This window comes from Hylobates moloch, unplaced genomic scaffold (assembly GCF_009828535.3).
Source record: "Hylobates moloch isolate HMO894 unplaced genomic scaffold, HMol_V3 SCAFFOLD_6, whole genome shotgun sequence".
In the NCBI taxonomy this organism is placed as follows: Eukaryota; Metazoa; Chordata; class Mammalia; order Primates; family Hylobatidae; genus Hylobates; species Hylobates moloch.
In genome coordinates, this window is record NW_026652281.1 from 45,934,474 (window position 1) to 45,944,501 (window position 10,028).

Consider the following 10,028-nt stretch of genomic DNA (forward strand, 5'->3'; position numbering starts at 1 on the left):
CATGGACTACTTTACACTTCTCCTGGCAGAATGATGAGCTAGGGTTGCAGTTTATCTGTAAATGTTTTAGTCTCACTTAGGAGGCTATAAAAATGATTTAAATTAGGAAGAAATTCTCCTGTCAGTTGCAGAAGGAAAACCATGAGCCTCCTAAGGAAAATCTCTGAGTTTGTGCGTGTATGCGTGTGTGTGTGTGTGTGTGTGCAAGTGTGGCCAGCTCAAAAGCCATCAGCCAAATAATAAAACTAAAATAAATATTTACAGATCCATTGCATGCAACTCTGTTCTCTTGGTTTGTCAGGGAATCATACTTAACTTTCTTATTTGAGGGCTTTTGGCTCAATTCTGAATAAACAGTGCACATCCATGTGGGAGCAATGAGGAGGAACTGTAGCATCTGGTTTGGCTTTAAAAATAACTTCCTACTTATGTAACTGAGATTTTACCAAAGATCAATGAGCTTTTTCAGGTCTGAGACCTAAGGTTGGATGGCATGAAATAGTTCCTTTGGAAGCTGTTGATTCATGTAGCACTGTTATTTTGAAAGAAAAACATTCCTACCCAAGAAGCAGATGTTAACAGACCATAGCCCTAGAGTCATAACTCTAGGTTATTGAGATCTAAGTTTTTGTTCTCAGCTTCATTTACAATCATTACTTTTAGTTATTTATTTATTGATCTTGTACCACACATTTCTTCTAGTCTGTACAAAATGTCAACTTAACTGGGGTGAGCAAATCTGCATTCACAATCAAGCAAGCGTGCTTGGTTACAACACAACATGGTGCCTATTGGCTCATTGTTTCTAGATGACAATGTTATTCATGATGTTGCGTGCTTCCAAGACAAAAACCACTTCGTTGCATTAGCAGCTAAACCCTGTGATGCCTTTGGAATATGATATTGTAGAACCGTCTTTAGCTTCTCAGCTCTGGGGAGTTGTAGAACATGTTGAAATCAGAATTTATTTGTGGTCCATCTGAAAAAAATATTCATCTGGGTTCTCTTTTAAAATTCCTTTGTAAGATGTTTTTCTTCAATGACAAATGCATCTGTAAATGGAAAGTACTTTCTGAAGAATTCTGAACTTTGACATTTTATAATAAATGTCCCACCATCTCTGGTAAGTAGGAGACTAAAAATATTAAACCAGTGTATAATAATAGATACTAATCATAGGTCCTATGCAATACTTCTGGGGGGATGAATAGGATTAACAAGTGGGTTTCCATACTAATTTATTGACACATCGTAAGACATTTCTATAACTTATACATTTTTCCTGTGTTCCCCTTTCTTATTCTTTATTTTCTACAGCATATGAAATTGCTGCTCCTGTAAAATGAGTCTGAGATTCAGGGGACACTGAAATACTGGACGTGATGTATATTTTAGAAAGAAAGTTTGTGCAGGTCTACCTCCACATATCATCAAAAAGATAGAAAAAAATAAAAATAGGAAGACCACATGTCTTGAAGGCGGTAGTGATATCCAGCATATATTTATGGTTTGTCATCCTGTCATCTGATAATTAGCTGTTGATTTAGCTGTTGTGGTTGTTTTTTAAAATAATTTTTGTCTCTATTGAACTCTAGGAAAATAATTTGTGCATCCTAATTGGCTATATTTGCCTTATTTGTGTGAATTATGCAAATTTTAGTCACTTCTATACCCCAAATAATCAAATTACTGTGCTAATAAAAACAGACTGCATATGCTTAGGCCATAGACTCTACCTTCATGTGCTACAAGAAACATTGTTGCTTTTCTCAATCAGATTGAAGGTAACAAAAAGTTTTTTCATGGAAAAGGAAATAAACCCTGAAAGATTTTAGAGAAGCATTATGCAGTGTAGAAAAGAATGGAGCAAACACTCGAGAAAAGAGATTTGATGAAAGATTGAGTGGGGTAAATTTGGAAAACTTTTACCTCTAAAAGAGTTAAATTTATATATATACATATCAATATTTCAATAAACATTGAATAATATTAATTTACATTTTGTTACTTATTATACCCTAAATGCGTACCCAGAACTCTGCTGGAGGAACACATAGTTAAAGCTCATATCCTTGATGTTTTAACTTTTAAGCCAATACCCAAATTTACATATTCTCCAGGTGACTGGTTGTGCAAAATATTGTTTGATTTGGCAGATTCCCTCCACATTCTTTTAGAAACTTGATAGAGACAAAATAATAGGATGTCTCTGTTAGCCATCTATGAAGCTGATTATGAGGTTATTGTAATGGAGATTAACTTTTAGAAAATGACTGGCAATAACTTTGTCATTAAATTGCATGTAAGAACTGAAATTCTCCATGCTGACCCAATCTCAATCTTTGTTTGGTCTTCCCTTCACTCGGAGTGGATTGTTTTCTTGCTTTGTCTTTCCCATGATTATCTGATGCCTACCCTCAAAGAAGCCCTCCACCTCTTTGAAATCAATAGTCTACATTCCTGAGGTTGCAGGCCTCCTATGTTATTTTGAATCCATTGCTTCCACTTTGTGCCTTTACTGAAAGAAAAATTTAGAAACATGGTGAGTTTTCTTGGCATCTTATTATTTTCATATTTTCTTTTTCTGTAAAAAATTTTTCATCCCAGCAAATAAAATGCAATACAGTTTTCAAAGTCAAACAAAACCCAGCAAGTTCACATATGGTATTTCCTTTCTAAATATTTCTCGTCTTCTTTAACTTGGCATTCTGGTTGTGTCAATGCTGAGACTCATCAATATTATTTGTGTGTGATTTGACAAAACCCATTTCCTTAGCTCCTATCCCAGAGATAATTTTTGTTTTGTTTTTCTTTGTGCTGTGAACAGTCAATGCCTTCTTAGCTGTCATATAATCTTTAGGGATGCTATTGGGCTCTTGGGATAAATATTCCTTTATTCAAAGAAATGATCTATGAGGGTAGGCTAGACTCAGCAGCAAACCCTGGTAGTGTTTGACCCATCACATCAAGAACCTTAGAAGCACTTGTATGATTGGGAAGGAGAAGAAGGGGATGTGAAATAATTGTATTATCAGGGTCTCTAGCCTCTCTGCTCCTGTGCTAAAAAGATACTAGATGAGTAGCCCCAGGAGGAAGTAATAGTGAAGAGAAATGCTTTAAAGTAGTTTCTCAAACTTAGCAAACTTTGTGGACTCCCAAAAAGGCATACGAAGATAAAAGGCTGAGCGATATGTTCTTCTCATGAATTGGGTGATTAAATATCTGAACTGGGGAACAAACTCTTACCTTACGTGGGCCCTATAAGTAAAGGAAAAAAAGGAAGGCATTTGGCTGTGGTGTTTTAAGAGAATAGTTATACTTAAAACACCTCCAATGTATCCCATTTTTCTGGATCCTTTTCAGACAAGCAAATGCTGAGGGAATTCATTACCACCAGACCAGCCTTACAAGAGCTCCTGAAGGAAACACTAAACATGAAAAGAAAGGACCATTACCAGCCACTACAAAAACACACTTAAGTACACAAACCAGTGACACTGTAAAGCAACCACATAAACAAGTTTGCAAAATAACCAACTAACATCATGTTGGGAAGATCAAATCTACAAATATCAATACTAACCTTAAATGTAAATGGGCTAAATACCTCAATTAAAATACACAGAGTAGCAAGCTGGATAAAGAACCAAGACTCGCTGCTACACTGTCTTCAAGAGACTCATCTCACATGCAAAGACACATATAGACTCAAAATAAAGAGATGGAGGAAAATCTACCAAGCAAATGGAAAATGGAAAAAAGCAGGGGTTGCAATCCTAGTTTCTGACAAAACAGACTTTAAACCAACAAAGATCAAAAAGACAAAGAAGGGCATTACACAATGATAAAGGGTTCAATTCAACAAGAAGACCTAACCTGTCCTAAATATATACACACCCAACACAGATGCACCTAGATTCATAAAGCAAGTTCTTAGAGACTTCCAAAGAGACTTAGACTCCTACACAATAATAGTGGAAGACTTTAACACCCCACTGACAGATCATCAAGACAGAAAGTTAACAAAGATATTCAGGACCTGAACTCAGCTCTGGATCAAATGGACCTGATAGATATTCACAAAAGTCTCTACCCCAAAACAACAGAATATACTTCTGTATTAGTCCATTCTCATGCTGCTATAAAGAACTGCCTGAGACTCGGTAATTTATAAAGGAAAGAGGTTTAATTTACTCACAGTTCTATAGGGCTTTGGGGGGCCTCAGAAAACTTACAATCATGGCAGAAGGGGAAGCAAACACATCCTTCTTCACATGGCAGCAGGAACAAGAGTGAGTGAAGTGGGGAAGCTCCTTATAAAACCATTTGATGTCGTGAGAACTCAGTCACAGTCTTGAGAACAGCATGAGGATAACCACCCCCATGATTCAATTATCTCGCACCAGGTCCCTCCCATGACACATGGGGATTATGGGAACTACAATTCAAGATGAGATTTGCTTGGGGATACAGCCAAAACATACCAACAGCTCATTGCCACAAGCTCTTATTCTAAAATTGATCACACAATCAGAAGTAAAAGACTCCTCAGCAAATGCAAAATAACTGAAATAATAATAAACAGTCTCTCAGACCACAGTGTAATCAAATTAGAACTCAAGACTAAGACATTCACTCAACACCATACAATTACATGGAAATTGAATAACCTGTTCCTGAATGACTTTTGGATAAATAAGAAAATTAAGGTAGAAATCAAGAAGTTCTTTGAAACTACTGAGAACAAAGATACAACATACCAGAATCTCTGGGACATAGCTAAGACAGTGTTAACAGGGAAATTTACAGCACTAAAAGCCCACATCAAAAAGTTAGAAAGATCTCAAGTTAACAACCTAATATCACAACTAAAAGAACTAGAGAACCAAGAACAAAGTACAAAGCTAGCAGAAGACAAGAAATACCTAAAATCAGAGCTGAACTGAGGGAGATTGAGACACAAAAATCATTCAAAAGATCAATGAATCCAGGAGCTGGTTATTTGAAAAAATTAATAAAATAGATAGATTAATAAAGAAGAAAAGAGAGAAGAGATTCAAATAAATACAATCAGAAACAACAAGAAGATATCACCACTGACCCCACAGAAATAATAATAACAGTCAGAGAATATTACAAACACCTCTATGTACATAAACTAGAAAATCTGGTAGAAATGGATAGATTCCTGACACATACACCCTTCCAAGACTAAACCAGGAAGAAATTGAATCCCTGCAGCAAACCACCATGGCACATGTATACCTATGTAACTAATCTGCGTGTTCTGCACATGTACCCCAGAACTTAAAGTATAATAGAAAAAGAAAAAAAAAGAAATTGAATCCCTGAACAGACCAATAACAAGTTCTGAAATTGAGGCAGTAATAAATAGCCTACCAATCAAAAAAAGCCCAGGATCAGACAGATTCACAGCTGAATTTGAGCAGATGTACAAAGAAGAGCTGGTACCATTCCTACAGACACTATTCCAAAAAAATTGAGGAGGAGGGACTTCTCCCCAACTCATTCTATGAGGCCAGTATCATCCTGATATTAAAACCTGGCAGAGATACAACAAAAAAAGAAAACATCAAGCCAATACCCTTGATGAACATTGATGCAAAAATCCTTAACAATATACTGGCAAATCAAATCCAACAGCATGTCAAAAATCTTATCCATCACGGTCAAGTAGGCTTCATCCCAGGGATGCAAGATTGGTTCAACAAATGCAAATCAATAAATGTGATTCATCACATAAACAGAACTAAAGACAAAAACCACATGGTTATTTCAATAGATGCAGAAATGGCTTTTCATAAAATTTGGTATCCCTTCATGTTAAAAACTCTCAATAAACTAAGTACTGGAGGAACATACCTCAAAATAATAAGAACCATATGTAATAAACCCACAGCCAACATCATAATGAATGGGCAAAAGCTGGAAGCATTCCCCTGGAAAACCAGCACAAGACAAGGATGCCCTCTCTCACCACTCCTGTTCATCATAGCATTGGAAGTTCTGGCCAGGGAAATCAGGCAAGAGAAAGAAATAAATGGCATTATTTTAAAATTGGAATAATTGCCTTCACCTCTTTTTACCAAAATGTTAAGGTTGAAGTATTTTTAGCATCTCAGGACAGTTACTCTCATCATATATTAAACTAAATCTCCTAGAAGTAAGCTATCCACATCCATATCACTTCAATCTCAGAAATGAATGTCTCAATGGGTACTGTGTACCCAAATCATCTGCTGGAATAAAACCTCTGTCTGTGACAGGAACAGTCCAAAAAGGAAGCTAGAAGTCAGCCCATCACGCGGTTGCTTGATCAGAATCACATGGTGAGAAACTCCATATATCCTCCTGATATTCTGAATGGCCTGTTGGGTGAGATTCTCCCTTTCTCCCAATTCCCCTTTCCTCCCACAGTGAGAGTTCTAGCCTTACAGATGACAATATGTTAGATTCCTTGTGGATGCTAGGGAAGGGAAAAGGTAATTAAATAATGAATTTGAGCCTGATGTGGTAAGATTATGTTCATAGATCCCATTTGCTGAAGGTTTTTGTCAAGTCAGACTCTCTTTTCCTTAGCCCATGTATTTTGCTCTTGTGAGCAACGTGGGGAAACAGTTAAAAGGCTGAGCATGAATGGCTTCTCCTTGCTGGAAAGGTGTCTATATGCCTTATCAACTGTAGGTAAGCCAGATCATCTTGCCATATATAAGACACACATGAGTCATCAACATCTTATCCAGGAAGACACAATTACAGCTTGATCCCTTCTGTAAAAGTTCTTCAGGATACAGAGAGGACATGCCAACTAGAGCATAAGTATGTTTGCCTGAAATCAATAATTAAAATTCATTCTCCAAATTTGGGCTTTTTATGCTAAATCAAGACTTGAAATTTGGGTACTGACAAGCTAATATTCTGCTTCTTAAACAATGCCCAGAAAATAGTTACTTGAATTAAGTGTATCGTTATTAAAATAATTAAAATTATACCTTTTGTAAGGTAATACATTTTCAAGACATCACACTGAGCCTCTTTTCAATGATTCAAAATGAAGAAGTTAAATTTAGATAAATATCAGGATTAATCAATAAAAAAGTTAGAGTAATACTAAAAACTGATATGATCTGCATTTAAAACAGTTCTGCTCAGTTCAACAAACATTTATTGAATGCATATTATATCCTATACTAATGATAAAATGATGAATAAAACATTCTTGTCACTTAATCTCAGTTAAGGGAGGAGAGAATTGATCTAAACAATAATACATGTGAAAAATAGGCCATAGAATGTGGTAATGGATGATGCATAGTAGACTTTGGAGACAGACAGGACTTAATTAATTAAGAGTTAGAGCTCTTGCTCTTGCTCTAACTCTGTGTTTTTACGTAAGCTACTTTATTCTTCCCTACCTTTGCTTTATCATTTTTGGCACAAAATAGGCATTCAATAAATAGAAGCTAACAACAACAATAAAATATGTATTGGCTACAGAAGTAATATTCCATAGAGAATGATTTTGGGAAGTTGATCCAGGAAGGCTTGTAAGAGGAGATTATGTGTCCAAAGGGTTTTGATACAGGAATAGAAATTTGCTAGGTAGTTAATATTTATAAAAAGACTTCAGGCAAATAAGACATTTTCAAAGGCAGAGGAGGCAGGAGCTCTAAAACCTGGTAACAGTTTAATATTGCTGTTGCATTCATTAGTTACAGAAAAGTAATGAGAGATGAGGCTGGAGAAGAGGCAGAAGCCAGTTTATTAAGAGCCTTTGCCCTGACAAGAAGTTTGAACTTGATCTTTTAGGACAGAGAGTGAAGATATACTTTTCTTGTAATGAGTTTTTTTTGTTTCAGCTTTGCTTTATTTTCATTTATTTTATCCAAGGTTTAAAAATGGGATATTGCCCTTAAACGCTGTAATTTTTGGCTTCTCTTGAAAATTTGCCACCATTAATCTGCATTTTCTCATGGCAGCTATTGATTGGAGATAAGTAATGTCCGCCTCTTGACAGGAGCTTGTGCTCTCTTAATGGGGAATGAGAATACTTGGAGGGTTTTAAGTTGATTTGTTATGTGGTGAGCTATGTCATAGGACTCTCCTTGTGTTTTTTCACTGTAGTTGAGGAGGAGGAGGCCAGGAGTTGAGAAGGGGTAAGTGGATATGACACTGCCCAAAGCTAAGTTAATGGAAGAAGAATACATAATGTGATTCATGTTGGTTAGAGAAAGACACTTTAAAAAAAAGCAAAATAAAGTTAAACATTCCTCTAGAAAAGGGGATGGGAATTTCATATATAGAGTTGGTAACTGTTATTGGTTGGAAATTAACTCTTGCGGGACAAGATATCTGAATTTTTAAAAAAGATATCACTAAAGAAAAACAGAAAAATAAAATTAAGCTGCAGTACTAAATGGACAATCAACCCCAATATTCTTTCTCTCCTCTTCTCAGAACTGGAAATTCCCTGTCTCCCCTTAACCAGCACTGGAAGCAGATGGGAAGAGAATAGCTGTGACTGACTCACACTCTAACCCAGCAACCCTTAGCATACAAGTGGGAGACCATAAAGTTTTTCAAGACCCCAGAAGAGGCCAAAGGTCTGATAATTGCTAGGAGAAGGTCCACTATCCAAGAAGAGAAGAGGAAAAGGAATTAAAATCTCCAAGCACTGGGGATGCAAGAAGAGAGTAGCATAGGAGAGAAAGGAGTCCATGGGGTGACCCTGCCATTGGAGGGAAATCCATGTGGGTACGTGCAGGGAGTCTAGGAATTGAAGCCGTAGTGATCATTTACAAGAATGAGGGTTAGGTAAAGTAAGGGATGCAAAGCCACCTGTAGTCTATTCTAACCTCACTCCACCACTCTATACAATCTGTTTTATCATCTGAAACATTAAGTAAAGACCTGTTTGGGTCTTCTTCGGAATCCCATACATTTGAGTTCATTAGTCAGAAAAAGGGAAAATACTACCACCCCTTCTTGGAATGGCAGTCATGTACACTTTTATAATGAGAGATTGGGCAGCAAAGGGGGCCCCTTGTGGACCTCACTCAGCCAGAGAAGGAGGCAGAATGTTTCCTTCACTATCTATTCCCCTCCCCAGAGAAACATTACATATTGTTCCCTTCATGCACTTAAGAGAAGGTGCCGGGGTTACAGATAGATATGTCGCTAGCTGTAGAGCACAGGGTGAATTGGGATGTCCATGTACAAGACTAGGGACAGCAGAATCAGTTCAAAGACTTTAAAAATAATTAGGAAAAAATGGAAGGCCTTTTTCTAAGGCTTAGGAGTGTGGGTAGAGAAGAGATGATGCCATGATATACCATGTCTCTGGGGCTTTTCTGTATTCCTCTTCCCCTGTATACTGTATTGCCCTCATTCCCTATTTATTCAAAGTCTGTGCGACCTCCACTGTGAAGACTTCCATGAGAAAATTCAGATATTTCTTCTTTTGTGGACACTTTCTACCTTACAAGTAAGTTAATTTTAATTGAAGGAAGAGTTTTTTCAGAACCTGTTGGCCTGCTCACTGGAATGTAAGTTCCTTAAATCTAGGGCACAGTGTCTTTGAGAACTGCAATCACCTACATCAACATGACACAGCTATTAGGACTAAGAACAGAGACCACCTGTGTCAACATAAGTTAGTATTTTTTTCCGTGAAACATTTGTCCAAGAAAGATAAGACTGTAACCAATAAATAGTTTGCACTTTTTGCATCAGGTAATTCCTGCAAACCAATTTATCTGAGATAACACTCTGCTTGACTAGGCAAATAGCTCACTTATCAAACAACAATTTATTCATTAAAACCCTCATCTTGCTCCGATGACCAATACTAAGCTATTATGTCCTGACCACTGCTCCAACTCAATCCATTTTCTACTTTTAAACTAGCTGAGTTAGACCTCCAAATCCTATACATACCTTATTCTGTACAACATTGCTAAGGCTGTCTAGGGGATGTTCTCTCTTACTACAGTGAGGGAGGCTATCTG

General features: G+C 36.9%; 1 long non-coding RNA gene across 1 annotated transcript; it reads left to right on the forward strand.

The window, feature by feature from the left end:
* Positions 1-329: 329 nt before the first annotated feature.
* On the forward strand, positions 330-9,740 carry LOC116470368 (uncharacterized). Its single transcript, XR_004248595.1, has 3 exons — positions 330-400; positions 6,288-6,350; positions 8,479-9,740. It is a non-coding gene; the product is annotated as an uncharacterized LOC116470368 (long non-coding RNA).
* Positions 9,741-10,028: the final 288 nt, after the last annotated feature.